The sequence below is a fragment of the Dermacentor albipictus genome, chromosome 1, assembly GCF_038994185.2.
Source record: "Dermacentor albipictus isolate Rhodes 1998 colony chromosome 1, USDA_Dalb.pri_finalv2, whole genome shotgun sequence".
Taxonomy (NCBI): Eukaryota; Metazoa; Arthropoda; class Arachnida; order Ixodida; family Ixodidae; genus Dermacentor; species Dermacentor albipictus.
The window spans coordinates 212,387,609-212,402,397 of NC_091821.1; the positions used below are offsets into that span (position 1 = coordinate 212,387,609).

The 14,789-nt window shown below is 46.8% G+C and overlaps 2 protein-coding genes across 4 annotated transcripts in view; one reads left to right on the plus strand and one right to left on the minus strand.

Moving 5' to 3' along the window:
• LOC135915992 (lysosomal protective protein-like) overlaps positions 1-5,518 on the minus strand; it is a 268,663-nt gene extending 263,145 nt beyond the window's left edge. The window contains exon 1 of the mRNA XM_065449182.1: positions 5,412-5,518. The gene's annotated coding sequence lies outside the window, so the exon portion shown is untranslated. The remainder of the gene's footprint in view (positions 1-5,411) is intronic.
• Positions 1-14,789, plus strand: part of LOC135915994 (protein O-mannosyl-transferase Tmtc3-like) — a 953,411-nt gene that overhangs the window by 282,362 nt on the left and 656,260 nt on the right. The gene's annotated exons all lie outside the window — the stretch shown is intronic.

Below are 14,789 nucleotides of genomic sequence, written 5' to 3' on the forward strand. Positions count from 1 at the left end.
GCCAAAAACCTGCCGGACAATTCAATAAATTTATTACCAACCAACCAATCTGGGTCCACATGCCTGTGCTTTCTAAAAAAGGATAATGCTTGTTCTGACAATGCTACAGGAGGCTTACTAACACAATCATTCGTCCTACATTGTACGAATGTACTCCTACGAGTACATTCGTCCTTATGTCCAGTCACCACGCGTGTGCACCCGAACTCCGGTTTGCACGAACAGTAACGGCAACGGATATAATTCTTCGTCACGTGTTGTCATCCGTATGCATCAATTACCACCAGTTAGCGTTATGAAGAGCTTTCATTGATATGTTGGCCCGCCGCGGTGAATATGTGGATATACGGCTCTGCAATTAAGCACGAAGTCGTGGATTCGCTTCTCAGCAGCGGTGACCTCATTTAAAGAACTGAAAAAAAAACACACAGAGACACGCTCGTGTACTTAGACTTAAGCGCACGTTAAACAGCCGCAGAGCAACTATTTCGCAGGCCTCTATAGGGCGTGCTTCATGCCTCATTGGGAAACTTTGGGAGATAGAACCACATTAACATTTATCAAATAATAGGATATAATTACTGAATTATGTCTTCTTAGCCATAACCTAGAGGTGCACGGAGAAGCGTTTTCATTGTCGTACGATAAAATATGTTTTCGCAGCATGCAGACCGCATCAGCTTCACAGCCGTATGGCACAAAACAACAACAACGAAAACAAATGAATAAAATAAGAGGAAAACATGACCAGGACCCACTATTAGGGAACAGGAAAATTGTTATAAAGCTACGAAGATATCATACCAACAAGGTTGAACGTAAACTTGTTTCATATCTTCACGTCGGGCATGTCGGATTAGAATGTAATGGGGATATACAGAATGTGTACTATTCTAAGCAGTTGCACATTAAAACCGGTTTCGTAAGCCGAATTTAGTGACGGAAGTCGGCCTATCCGGTGATGGTTGTGTGGGGAAAAAACGTGGCTTCACTGGACGTTTTTTAGTGAAATATTCAGAAGTGATAAACACTGGAGCATTCAAAAGTGGCGGTACATTTTGCATACTTGTAGTGAATCGCTTAACGGATGTTTAGCTTCTTATCTTGTGTGTTCGGATTTTGGCCATGCTTGACATTGCGTCCCTGCAAGTCAAAGATATCGAGCAGCAGTGCATACTTTTCTGAGAGTATTGTAGAATAGCTTAAAAGCCGGCTCTATTTGAAAAATTATCTGAAAGAAAGAAATAATGCAACGGTTCAAACGATAGCAGCTTGCATGTCATCAGATTCAGTTGTTTAGTCACTAACGATGATCTCTCGTATTGCTTTACGAAATGGGATTATTTTATTCAATCAATAACACTGCCAGCTCCGTCATTGTTTACCTCCAGTGGGATATCGACTGCGTTTCTAGACTGTCAAAAGATAGTGTGGTCAAAGTCTAAATGCCCTGCAGCGGAGCTTTCCATCATTAGAGCCGCATTCGTTCAATACCAAATGTGCCTACCTGCGACGAAGCGTTTCGATATTTTTCTTTGAAATGCGAACAGTTGGACACCGTCATGAAGCTCCTCGTATTATGTCTACAGTATTTGTTCCCCTATACGTCTTTTGAATGCACATCACGCATGTAAAAATTGAAGGTATTATATATGCAATGTTTATTGAGGTAAAGTATGAGTTCGAGTTAGAGGGCATAGGGGCTGCTCTAAGAGATAGCAAAAATTTCGGGCCCAATATGCATTCACATCATGTATTAGGCATAAGGTCACGCTGGCCCTTGCCTTACTGTAACAGTCAATCCTCTTCACTGTCTAATATACGAATGATCATTCGGATAACTCGGTCGGTATAATGTAAGGGTTATTTTCGCCAGATTCTATATCGCCTCTTGTCGTCTGCAACTCACCAGCTGCTGATCCTTGTGATAGCTTAGATGCAGTGCTGCTCGGTCTACTGACGAATCGCCGAAAAGAAAACTAATATGAAAAGAATCGTTGCGGTACTTAGACCACGCTTGACCTATGTAGTGGTCGTAATGAAAATCGTTGCTTTCCTGCTCGGCACCATATAAATGATCGATCTTATGTCCTGATGGACCAGGTGGACACACGAGCAAGAAAATATTGCGGCTGTTACCATCGAGCGACTCCAAGCGCTTAGGAGTCGCCTTTGGCATTTTCACCTAAAACAGGTATGACTACTTAGGATTCACCAGAGCTAAGCGAGACTCAATGGCGTCGTAAAAGCCACTTCAAAATGTTACTTGTGTAGGTTAGTGTGTGAGTGCGCGTGGCGTACTTGCGAGATAGCTGATGAAATGTTTCTTGCTGTTGTGAGCAACCGCTCCCCCATGGATACTGCAGCTTTTGCCCCATGTATCTCGTAAAATGATTTGCCGAGTTGCGCAGTTTTCGACAGAGCTGTGGGGACACAGGAGGTTTTATAGGCGGAAATCTTTTTTCTCCCTCTAAGTAATCTACTTTTCCTCCAGAATTCTTCTTCGCTACGTTGGGCGACGACGCGCAGACGCGAATCAAAAGTATGGGGCCCTATTACATCGCGAACCACGCGCTCGTATCACCGAGACGCGCCGTGGGGATCTCCATCGATGAGAGATCTTCCGCGACCACCGGCGATGCTGAACGCCCCATGTGAAGCCGCCTTGCTGCTGCCGTTGGTGCTGCCTCAAGAGCGCCGCGCGCGGGCGCTGTCGGATCGTGAATATTCAAGGCATCGTTTCGGGAGCGCTTGATCACCGCGCGAGTAGGCGGCCCAAGCGATGTTCCCAGGCGTGTAGTGCGGGGCAACTCCGCCTCCATCCTCCCCCTCTTCCTACCCGCTTGTACGGGCCTAACGAGGTACGTCGAGGGCCGCCGAGGACGCTTCTTCGCGTGTCACTTTGGGGCTGCAAGAAACGCGTTAAAAATTCAAGCGAACCATGCTCGCCACGCGCGCGGCGTTGAAAAGCGGACCAGCGCAGTGGCTGAAATATTCATGGCGTTACGGTCCCCGCTACAGCGATTACTCGGTGCATTTCATTGCTCCTCGAGCGTGTATCTATGTGTGTGTGTGTGCACGTAAAAGGAAGGAAGGGCCTCCCTCGCGAAGTGACGCGCCCCTGTGCTATATGCGCATAGCGCGCAATGTTCGCGCACTCATGCTTGCTTCAGTCGCGCGTATAGTACACCACATGCTCTGTCCTACGGGATCCTCGGAGCGAGACTCCCGGTTACGGCCGCGCCATCCTGCAGAGATGAACGTCCGCGCGCGTCGTGATCGCGCAGCGCTTGTCTCCTCTCAGCGCTTGCCTCCCCCCCCCCCCCCCCCATAACGCAGGATTTGTGGCGCCCGCGCGACTCGGCAGCGCGCTTCTTTCGTCGCTAACAATGTGGCGATGGCCACACTACGAGTAAATGGCGCGCTGTGAATGCTCGTGCAGGATGTTTGCCGCGTTAAAGTAGACAGCTCGCCTGTCGTCTCCGTGGACAGGCCGCATCCTTAGAGTCGGCTATAGTGGCGCTTCTGGCAATTCCTGTATCTTGCGACTGCAGTGCGTTACTAGCTTCACACATTCTTAGAAGCTGGCAACGACTGCTGTCTCCCTGAGCGATTTACGCGCTGCATCAGGAATGATGCTGCGAAGGATTCATGTTTTTTGACGTACTGTACGGGAAGGCGAGGCAACCTAACAGTATACAGGGTGTCCCAGCTAACTTTAGCCAGAGATTTAAAATACGCAAATGCCACGTAGCTGCACAGAACAAAGGTAATGTGTTTCTCTGTCGCTTGGAGAAACTCAGATTATTCTTCTCATTCTGCCTAACTACATAATCAGTCCAAATTAATTAATCAACTTCTCAAATATTATAATTAGATTAAACGTGTCAATAAGATCATTGTAGAGCGACATGAAAAACTCCCGATACAGCTTTCTGTTGCTCAATACATGCTACATAAGAAAATATTTTCCCAGCGTCAAAGAAGCCCGCCAATTCATGGAAAGTCGGCCAGTCGCGCGGCAATCTTGAGTGTATTTGCATGTATTTGCGTGTATTTGCGTGTATTTGCGTGTATTTGGGAGGCACGCGACAAGTGCGGCCGGTGGTGGTGGTGATAAACTTTATTGAAAGGGGGAAAGGTAAAGGGGGACGTGGCTGAGGGGCTGGGCCGTAACTGGGAGAAAGTATTATTCTGTCTGTCAAGTCGACCTTCCTACGATTCTTGTTTTCCGGAGTATTTCTGCGATAATAGCTACGTGTTTTCATTGTTTCCTGTCCAACTGATTTGGTATTACACCAGACAGGAAGAAAACAATCAGATGGAAAATGAAACGACAATTTTACACGTAATACGCAGTTAAGTGTGTTTCCGTAGCCATGGGAGCGCTTTTTATTTCCGAAGCATAGAATAAAGCGCAAGTGTATAATAATATAGCAACTGCAATTCTAAGCAATAATAATATTGTACTTAATAGCAGCCCACTTACGTACAGTAATCTCATAGACTGCTTCCGAAGTGCCAAGATTTCACTGCCAGGCCTCGCCACTTACTGGCTTTTGAGACTTTCTTTGCCAATTTAAAATTATAATCCCTACTTCAATCGCGAATAGCATGCTTTATTGTATCACTATAAATCATGGTCATTTCATTTCCGTCAACGTCTCGCAACACATTCTGGCCAGTTGTCAGAGTCTTTAAGTGTACTCCAAGTTTTTTGTTCGTACTTACATTCGAGATTCATTTCGATAGGTTCGCCCTCTGCAGCGATTCACTGGAACTCGAGTTTCCGGGGCCAACCAAAAAGTGTTGTGTGTGCAAGCATGATGTCACTGTTGTGGATGTCAAGGGTCAACCGTCACGGCGTCATGGAAATTTCTTTACGACGGGTTGTACAAAAAGGGATTATCATATAGCCAAACGTGACAATGTATGTACAAATAAAATTGAAAATAATAATGACTACATTTGGCTACAAAGTTGTTTTGCTGTTTTTTGTATTTGGCTACATTTGGGCTACAATTTCTCTAGCTTTGGGCTACGCGGTCTTGTTCGACCTGGCAACACTGCGTCGGCCTACCGTCGGAGGGTGTTTTGGTTGTTGACGCTTGGCTACGAGTGCCATGTCCGTCGTAACATAAATAGCTTTCCATGTTTCCTCGATTGCAGAGCAGGCTCGAAGGCGGACGCAGACGGGAGAAAAACTCAGTTGGGTGCGAACGGAGCGCGCCGTAAACAAACACAAGGTCACAGACGAGGGATACTATAGACTAAATACTGACGTGTCGCGTATAAAAAATATAGCAACCTAAATAGGTCTCGTCTAACAGCGAACACATGTGTACGCAGTTTTTTCAAGTCAGTTGCCTTATTTTGCTTCTAAAAAAACATTGGCTTAGGCGCATTCTTACCTTATGCTTTCATTCGCCCACGTCACTTTCGTAGTCTAGCTCTTCTGGCCCCGACGACTCCTCGCGGGCTGCGTCGACCGCATGGTCGGTGGTGTTCACCCGCTCTCGGTTGCATGGGGTGTGGTGTGACCACGGCCGGTCTCTAAGGGAGCGCGCGCTTTCCTTCTTACGGCCTTCGCATTCGCCGCGGAAGCAATGGGAGTTTTTCTCCAAGAGTTACGCCTTTCGCCGCCGCCAGGGGCGCGACCACCCTACCGCTCTCCGCTCGCCTGCTTCTGCGGCGGCGGGCGGTGATCGCCTGGTTTCGTGCTGTTTTTCCGCTGCTTCTTGTTCAACGATTCACCGAAACGAAAGAAAACAAAAAGCAAATGATTTATCTACATGTCAGCCAATAAGTTCACATGTGAACGGAGTTTTCATTGAAATATTCGAACCATAGAAACATCAAAGGTCCAATCACTCTCGTTCCTGAAAGGGATGACAGGGAAATGACAAATGTTGCGGTCTGAAATGCCGAAGATCGTATTTCGGTCAATTTCTTGGATGTCTCATAGTCCATGCCAAAGTTAAGTGCTTGTAGAGAATTCAGTGAACGCGAAGGTTAACGGAATGGTGTATGGGGGTTTAACGTCCCAAAGCGACTTGGGCTATGAGGGACGCCAATGTGAAGGGATCTGGAAATTTCGACCACCTGGCGTTCTTCAACGTGCACAGACACTGCACAGTACACGGGCCTCTGGAATTTCGCCTTCATAGAAATGGCTTAGTAGCTTAGCACTCCAACCACTGAGCCATTGCGGCAGATTCATATAAGTTTCAATGCCGCCATATTCATTGCTTTCTTTTTCTCGCCACATTGTCAGAGATAGGGGGTATCGTCTCCTGACTCCGCTACCTGACGACGCCATTGTCGCCGCTGCTTCCGTGAACGGCATTCCTCGCAGCTACGTGTCGAATTATGTCTCGCATTCCGACTCATCCGCCTTATGCGTTGGTTTTCTAAGAATCCTCCCAAGGTCCGAATTCGCCGATCTTAACGATGTGGGGAAAAGCCTGGCAGCTTGACTTCCCTCTTATGTGCGAAGCGCAGACGTCACTGTTGGTCTGCGCTTGCTTTTTTTTTTTCCGAGCCTCGCATATTTCTCTCTTGGACGGGGAGTGCTCTCATCGGACTGTGTGCCGGCAGGCAGCGTGGCCTTTAGTGTTGTGAGCGCTGGTGCACGTTTCTACCCGTTCAATCCACGGATTAAGTTATTTGCTGTGCGACGGTGTTTATTGCCCGCCGTTGATCATCCAACGCGGCGATGGTGTACTGCTGCGTACCGCTTTGCAAGTCGCAGTTCGGTAAGACTCAGGGCGTTTCTTTTCATCAATTCCCGAGTGATTCAGGACTGTTTGCAAAGTGGCTCAAAAACATCTCCAGAGAAAATTTCGTCTTCAACGACAAGTCGGCATCGAGTGTGGTTTGCAGTTGGCGTTTCCTCGCGAGTGACTACGTTTGAGGGTGCCGCATCAGAAAACTTTTGCCTGGTGCTGTGCCAACCGTGTTCGATGAGTACCCGTGCTACCTGGTGCCCAGTGTGAAAAAGCCTCGCTGGATACATTCTCAAGTTGATCAGTGACTTCGGATGCGACGCTTACAATATCCTTCTTCAAACTAGCGAGAGGACTGGTCCTCTCTAAACTCTTCTGCAAGGTCAAGATTCCAGTGGACTGCACTACCCAAAAACTAGAGTTTGTTGCCCTCTTGGACAAAGCCGTATATTTCTTTGAAAAAGTTGCCTTGCACCTGCCACGCACAAATGTTCTGGTAATACTTCAAATCCTCATTCAGCCACAGCTTGAAAACTCGCCTTTGCTCAGTTGTTCAGAAGGAACCGACAACAGCCATGCCATGAGGTCTGCTTCTTTGATATCTGAAAAATTTCTCAGAATACTTCTTGTTAACTACACCAAGAAAGTCACCGACAGGAACGAGAAGCCAGCTAATTATGTGCATAAACCATCCAGGAAGCTTTTCAGACTGTGAACTTTTCTTCTTTTTGTTTGGCGCTCTTCTCACATCCACAGCGTTGTTCATGCCATTTTCTTTGATGGGAAGTTGTTGATCACTCATTTACTAAACCGACTGAATCTACAATAGATGTGCGTCAGTCGCGATACTATAGATATGTAGAGTGTTTCAACCAACTGATATGTTCTGAACGTAAAACATATTGAAGTTATGGATCTGAGCGGCACCGCATTGGACACCTTGAATTTGAATTTAGCTGTGAATAAATTTGTTTTCGTTTCTCTGAATCTGTCCAGCGTCATGCATTCATGCTAAATCCACTTTCGTGCAAAAAAAAAAAACGGCAGCGCTTGAGATTTCAGGAGCTATATTTTATACGCTTCGGAATTCTTAGGAATATGTCATATAAACGCTTCAGGTCGCTTATAATTCTACACACTGGTTAAAATCCGTCAGTAGGCAAACTGAAGAGGCTGATAGATTTGTTTCTCTCCAAATTTAACAGGTAGAAAGTGTTGACTTGAGTGTACCAAAGCCTCATGCGACCATGCAGTCATACTTAAGAGCACGCGATGGCGCGCGGTAGTTATTCTGTTGTTTATAACTCTTAGCTGTCAAATCGAAGAGGCTGATTGCGCGGTCTTAGCATAATGCATAGGGGTGAAATATTAGGACCTGACGGTTACCACTCACGCGGGACGGACTTGGAGCAAATGCGCGTTCTCCTTCCGCGCGAACGGCGGTCGCAACGGCGGAGCAGTGGGGCAGTGGCGACCCCACCGCGGTGCGGTGGGAGGCGGAAACAGACCCCATTGCGAAGGCCGTAAGAAGGTGTGACGAATACGTGGTGGCGCTTCGCGCTGGATTTTTCGTCACGCCAAATTCGTCACGAAAGTTCGTTCCATTGAGGTTGTAAGGCTTCCACCTCAATAAAACCTACAAATCGAAAGTCTGCGTGTTTCTGTTTTACTTCGTACAGTGCCAAGAGAGATGCACCTCCGTTTCTTGTTTGTTCCCACGTAGTGCAGTCGCGTGCGCAGAGTGTTCCGTGTTCTAGCGCTGCAGTCATGCTCTTTCATCCTCTCACGCTTGCCCCAGTGCTCCTGACTGTGACACTGATTTATATTGCTAATCAGGTGTTCTCGTGCAGAGCGTGCAAAATCGTCCGCTGCGCGAAATGAGACAAACGCAATAGCTCGCGCGCGAGACCGTCACCGGAAGTGCGCCACTCGGCAAAAACGCGAAACCGAGAGAGAGAAAGAGAGAGAGAGAAACAAGGCGTGCCCCATGACGTATTTGTTACGTGATCCTACCGTTTTGGAGAACACAGGGAAGGCATTTCGCTTGCGGAGATTAGACGGGGCCAATGGAGAGAATGTCTATGTTGGCGGTGGCGCTCGCCTCCTAAAATAATATGTTCGCGATGCTTCAAGTATGTATATCTCTGCTATCAATGAACTAATTTGAAAAATTACTGCGGTAGAACACTCCTTAGAGGGCACGTAACAACTTCCATCGTATAAACAAAATTTGTTTTGTGGCTAGGTGAGGGGCCCTTTAACGGTGCCATGAGCAGGTCGATTCTTCGCTGCGATCTCTGCACGGTGAAATACAGCAACCTGCTTGCTCTAACCGTCTGTTCCGCAGACGCTGACGCATTGCAAGATCGTAAATGAAGTTTCGTTTTATTCTGATAGCAGTTGTGTGGACAGTCGAGGCGCATTGCCGCTGTGATCGTCGACGTCGTCGTCCCCGTCGCCGTCGCAGTGATGTTCTGTATAGAGTCCAAGTGCGATACCATCGTGGACGCGCCGTACGTTGTAGGTGCGAGTGAAAGCATGCAAGGGTGAGTGCAGGATGGTGGCTCGATCGCTCGTGCGCAAGAGAGGAGGACGGGGAGGAAGCGCGCTGTCGTCGCTTGAGCGCAAGGCACCAGGGGTCATTCTACTAATGGCGGCGGCCATGTATGACGTGGCTGAGCGCGGCCACGCGTGCCCTGTCTTGAAGGCGATCTACGATGGGGACGGAGCCTAGTTACGCCGAAGGCTGATAGCTTCGCGTGCGCTGCGTTCTCACCGCTTAGTTGGGTTGAAGCGAGAGCCAGCGCGAAGGTCAATTCGCTCGCTGCTGCTGCCGCACTTCCTCACGCCAGCGTTTCCACAGCGGGTGTCCACGATCATTGAGCGAGATGTGTTCGTGTTTGACTGTGAGCGCGAGATACCCTGCTTTTAGTTAGTAAGCAAATGCTGACAACTTTATACGGCCGATAAAACGTCTATCCTTACTTCGTATGGCTGTCTACTAATTTGCTATCACAATCGATGCTTCACCTTTCGGGCGAAGCTGCGCATTCTTTGTAGTCACGACGTGCTTATAAAAGCTGTCCTCATTCGCAATTCAAAGCATGCTGAACTACAGCGCGAACAAATTAGACTGAACACAAGAGAAGGGTGGCACCACACGAGCAAGTCGCATACACTTATGTGCGTGCAAACCATCGAGCAGAGATAATTGTTGTTCACCAAGTCAAGTCAGCCGTACGCTTTCACGTCCTGCTTTAGAACTCATGATTGGACGACCAGGGGCCGAATTCACGAAGCGTTTCGTTTGCAAGGTAAGTGCTCTTTGTCATTGGCCAGCTGTCTTCACTAATATTTCCAACATCAGGATTGGCTTCAATTTTCTCTTACAGATAATTTTATAGCAAGAGCGCTCTGTGAATACGGGGCCAGGGTTCTTACTCACAAAAAGCTCTTACGCTAGAATTGTTTATCAGTTTCTTATTCTGTTAGCGCACTCACAAGTAGTGAGTGAGTGAGTGGGCGAAAGGGCGAAAGAGAGACAGCATTTTGTTAGTGCAGCTGCCAAATAGTGCCAGCAAAAAGTGTGCATTGGTAGGACATCAGAGCTAATATTTACATCACCACCAAAATATTGCCGTTATTGAAGCCTTCTGCCTGAGAATTTGAGCTTTGCGGAGAGCACAGAGGTTGAGAAACGGGCATTTGGCTTCTTCATCCTTTTCTTTTTGTTATTCAGCGTCCCTTCCTTTTTTACGTTATTTAAGCCCCCCCCCCCCCTCCCCCTGTTTTCATTTTTCTCTGCTTCAGAGCGATTGAAGGTGCCGTGCCTCGCGCTGTCGGGGCGATTTGGCGCACTTGGGGCTGACGCACGCGCCCACGGCCGACCGCTTGTCTTTGTTCGTTTCCGCGATACCGGATTAATGAGCTGCCGGCGCTTCACGCGCAGCCACGGGGAAAGAAGAGGGCGTCCGAGGATATATCGTCCCTAGAGTAGATAACGCAGCCAACGCCAACCAAGGCGGTGAGCAGGGGAAAAAAAAAGAAGGGTAGGAACAACACCGCGAAGAGAAGCCCGAGCGAAAATTGTTTCCCGGCGAAATTATGCGAAGCGAGTCGTTAACGTTAATGGGCGCCGCTCGGGGAGCTGAGCGCCTTCGGTGAACGAGAGAGCTCGATGCGCCGCCGGTCGCCGCCGCGCGAAGGAACGCTCCTTAATGGGTCGCTCTGGCTGCGGCACGCTGGAGGCGACGAGTGGCCGCAACACGTGAGCCTGTTCGACCGCCTTTTCCGCTTGTTACCTGCGGCACACAAACTCCCCCTTCCATCCCCATCCTTCCCCGCTTTTGTGCTGGCGCTTCCCTGCGCGTCGCGTGGTTTCCGTGCGCGCGAGCCGCCGATTCCGGTGCAGATTTCGCGCTACGGGAGCTGCGAAGCAACCATTCGTGGGTGCGCACGCGTGTTCGCACTTGAAACGGCGCAGCTACAAGTGGAGTGGCAATCAAAATGAGCGGCTATTCGGCGCAGTGTAGAGTGTCGATTAGCCTGGGCCAGAATAGAAAAAAAATATTTTATTACATTTCATTTATCGCCACGTCACTGGCCCAAGCGGCCTTCCGCACATCAGTTCCCCTGAGCAAATGCACGCGGACCCAGGGATTCTGCGATAAAGTCAATTTTATTCTCTGCCTATGAGTGCAACTTGAAATTGAGGAATGCGCAGTATACACGATTGGGGGGGGGGGGGTAATTTTGAACTTTTCAGAGCATTCAATTTCGGTTTGTGCGGCTGAATTACGAATATAAACAGTATCTTTTTTTTTCGGGGTGCCTGTGGCCCATATACTTTTGCTAATACGTCCTGAAAACGGGACGGTCAGGTGTGGTGATTGTAATAATTGAATAGAATCAAGCGAAAGGAACCGTTGCGTTGCGGCATCGCCGAAATACTGTGCATTAAGCTATAAACGTATGTACCAGGTTACTGTATTTTTTTCTACATACAACGGGTTCCACTTTTCTGTGTTTTTGTCATCATCATCGTCGTCATCCTCATCACCCCCACCAACATTATGATGACGACGATGATGATGAAGCGAGGTTTCAGCAACCATAAGGTCAGGAAGGATTGGGTATCTACCCCATGAACATCGGCAAATATGGCAGAAGCATCACCGATTTTCTCACTGGCTACTAAATTTACGCTACGTATCACCTCACTATTTATTTTAGTCATTTGTATGCGCTATTTGCGCATACAAATGAGCATATGCGCATGTTACTCCTGACGCTTTGACAAGCGTAGAATGTTCTTTTGTTTGCTTTAATACCTCTGGTCTATTGAGGTTCAGCGTTCAGTTTCTTGCTTTTGTATACTCACCTGTTGTAAGTTAAATGTCCCCTTGATGATATACAGCCTTGACCTGCGAGTCCCTGAATGAGCTCCATTCAAACTTGCTTAATGGTGGCTAAAGCATGCCAGTAATAATAATAATAATAATAATAATAATAATAATAATAATAATAATAATAATAATAATAATAATAATAATAATAATAATAATAATTGATTTATATAATGTGCCCAGGTACAACACTGAGGGCTTGGCGCTGGTGCACAAAAAACCCAAAAACAGAAAAGGTGAAAATGCAAAAGAACTACGACCAAAAGTTGTGTAAGAAAAAATAGAATAAAAAGAAAGATTGGATAAGCGGCTACGCAAGGGGCAACAATACAGCAATAACACACAAGCGTGAGACGGAGAACATCTAAGGCAGGAGAAGAGCGTGGCTAGAAAGAAGGCTCAAGAGAAAGTGCGAAGCTCGAAACAGAAAGAAGACGGCAAGTTTTGAAACATATCAAGATGAAGAATATTACAGTGGTAAAGATTCTGCATTCTCTGTAGAGGTGAGTGTCTGAAAGACGCAGGAATGCGGAAGGGCAGTCTTCTGCAGAACCCGCAGTGAAACAAAAGCTAGTGGACCCGTGCATGATACAATTCGATGAATTATTTTGTACAAAAAGGAAAACATCGGTGCGACCACGTTTGAAGCTAAGTGACAGAAGTGTAGAATGATTATTCTGACTTGAAAAGTTGTTGGTGCGTCAGGTCAGAAAACGGTGCTCATATATTCTCTCCAAAATTTCTCCGCACAGTCAATTAAAATGATATTTGAATTGATTGTGCCATTCTACAGCACTAAGAAATATTCAACTAAATGGAAACAGACGGGTGTAAACAATTTGAGGAAGGCGAATAGGGTACGGAAATATGTCTTGTAAGTCTGCAGATGTAACCAGGCACGGGCAGATACCTCGTGCTGCTACACGCTTATAATGGCCGGAAAAGATTAACATAATATAAAAACGCACACCGGAGTTCACCGTATTCAACAACCTGGTCAACACTGCACCATCAATACAACAATGGAAGACGATATTATGGGTTTTACGCAAATATGGGCATAATTCTAGCTTTAGGTGAATTTAGAGTGAGCCCATTTTATTGGCACCATTCAGACAATGAGGATAGGTTGGAATACAGAGCACGGTAGTCATCAGTACTGTGTATCTCCTTAAATATTTTGATGTCATCTGCTTAAAGAAGGAACGGAGACTTCTGGATTGCAGAGGAAGCGTCATTGATGAAAACTAACGCACCACACGAGGAGCACGTCACTAGCTACCTTATAGACGCGATTACGACGAAGGCGCCAAATAAAATGACGGACGCTGACACAGAAAACTGATAGACATAGGAAATTACAGACACAGAAAATTTATCCTTGACGCTCACGAAGCAGGACCTATCGAGGAGATGGCTGCGTAGCAGAGCTACAATAGCAGCCTCGGCGCCGTAGTGCGCAAGCACTACGGTGCTCATACACTACTGCTCGTTCTCGAGCAGTAGTGTATGATTGACTACGTCAAAGGCTTTACTGAGGTCGCGGTACGAAGCATCAACTTGAACTCTTTGCGTAATGGGCGTGGAAACCTGCGTCATAGAGCTGACACATTTGGTGGTTGTTGAGTTGCCGGTAAGAAATTCATACTGATTTGAAACAAAAACATTTTTTTTACACTGAAGAACAATACACTCTAAATAGTTATTTCTAAGATTTTGGAAATGGCAGAGAGAAGAGAGATCGGCCGATAATTTTCGAGATCTGTTTTCGTGCCCGATTTGAAGACAGGAAAAACGCGAGTGGTTTTTCCAGCGCGCGGCAATGTAGAATTGTTCAATCAGTTATTAACTATTGGTGTCAGGACATGTACAAAAATTATGCCGTAGGCTTTGATAGTGGCTGCCGGGATGCCATCTGGACGGCATGACAAAGATGGTTTGAGACACATGGGGCATTCGCTGATGAGATTCTCGAAAGAGAGTACCGCGCTGGAACTTCCAGCAGGAGAGCGTGGCCTGTGAACATTGTTGTCATGTGATGGTTTACATATAGAGAAAAAATTAACAGCGAAAGAATCAGCCACTTATTGCATTTCTGCACCACAGGAATTGAGAAGACTGATACGATTTACACGTTTGCTGAAGCGCATACGGAAGTGTCTACAAAAGTCCGCCGACAGCTTAAATGCTCTGTTCTCCAATGACTCAATGTGCAACTTCTGATCCAGCTTATACAGGCTATTACAGGGGGAACGCAAGAGGTTGAATTCTCCTATTCATTTGTTACAATAAATAAATAACTAAATAAGTAAAAAAATAAATAAATAAATCAGTCCATCAATCAATCAATCCAATCAATCAATCAAGTTTGAAGAAGATAATGGGAGATATATCAGTCTGTAGTTTTGTAGGTCTGTTTTCGAGCAAGTTTTGTGGACGGGAATGACACGATAGATTTTTCGTAGTATAGGAAATATTCATCTTTTAAGGCAGGTGTTGTATATGCAAGTCAGGACTAGACTGAGCGCCTCACTGTATGATTTGATTAAAGCCACAGGAATGCCACATGACAGCGACGGCTTTGCACTGTGAATCCTTTTGGCGATAAGTTCTTCACTAATAGACTGTGCTTGGCTCATCACCCTTGAGCAGCAGAAGG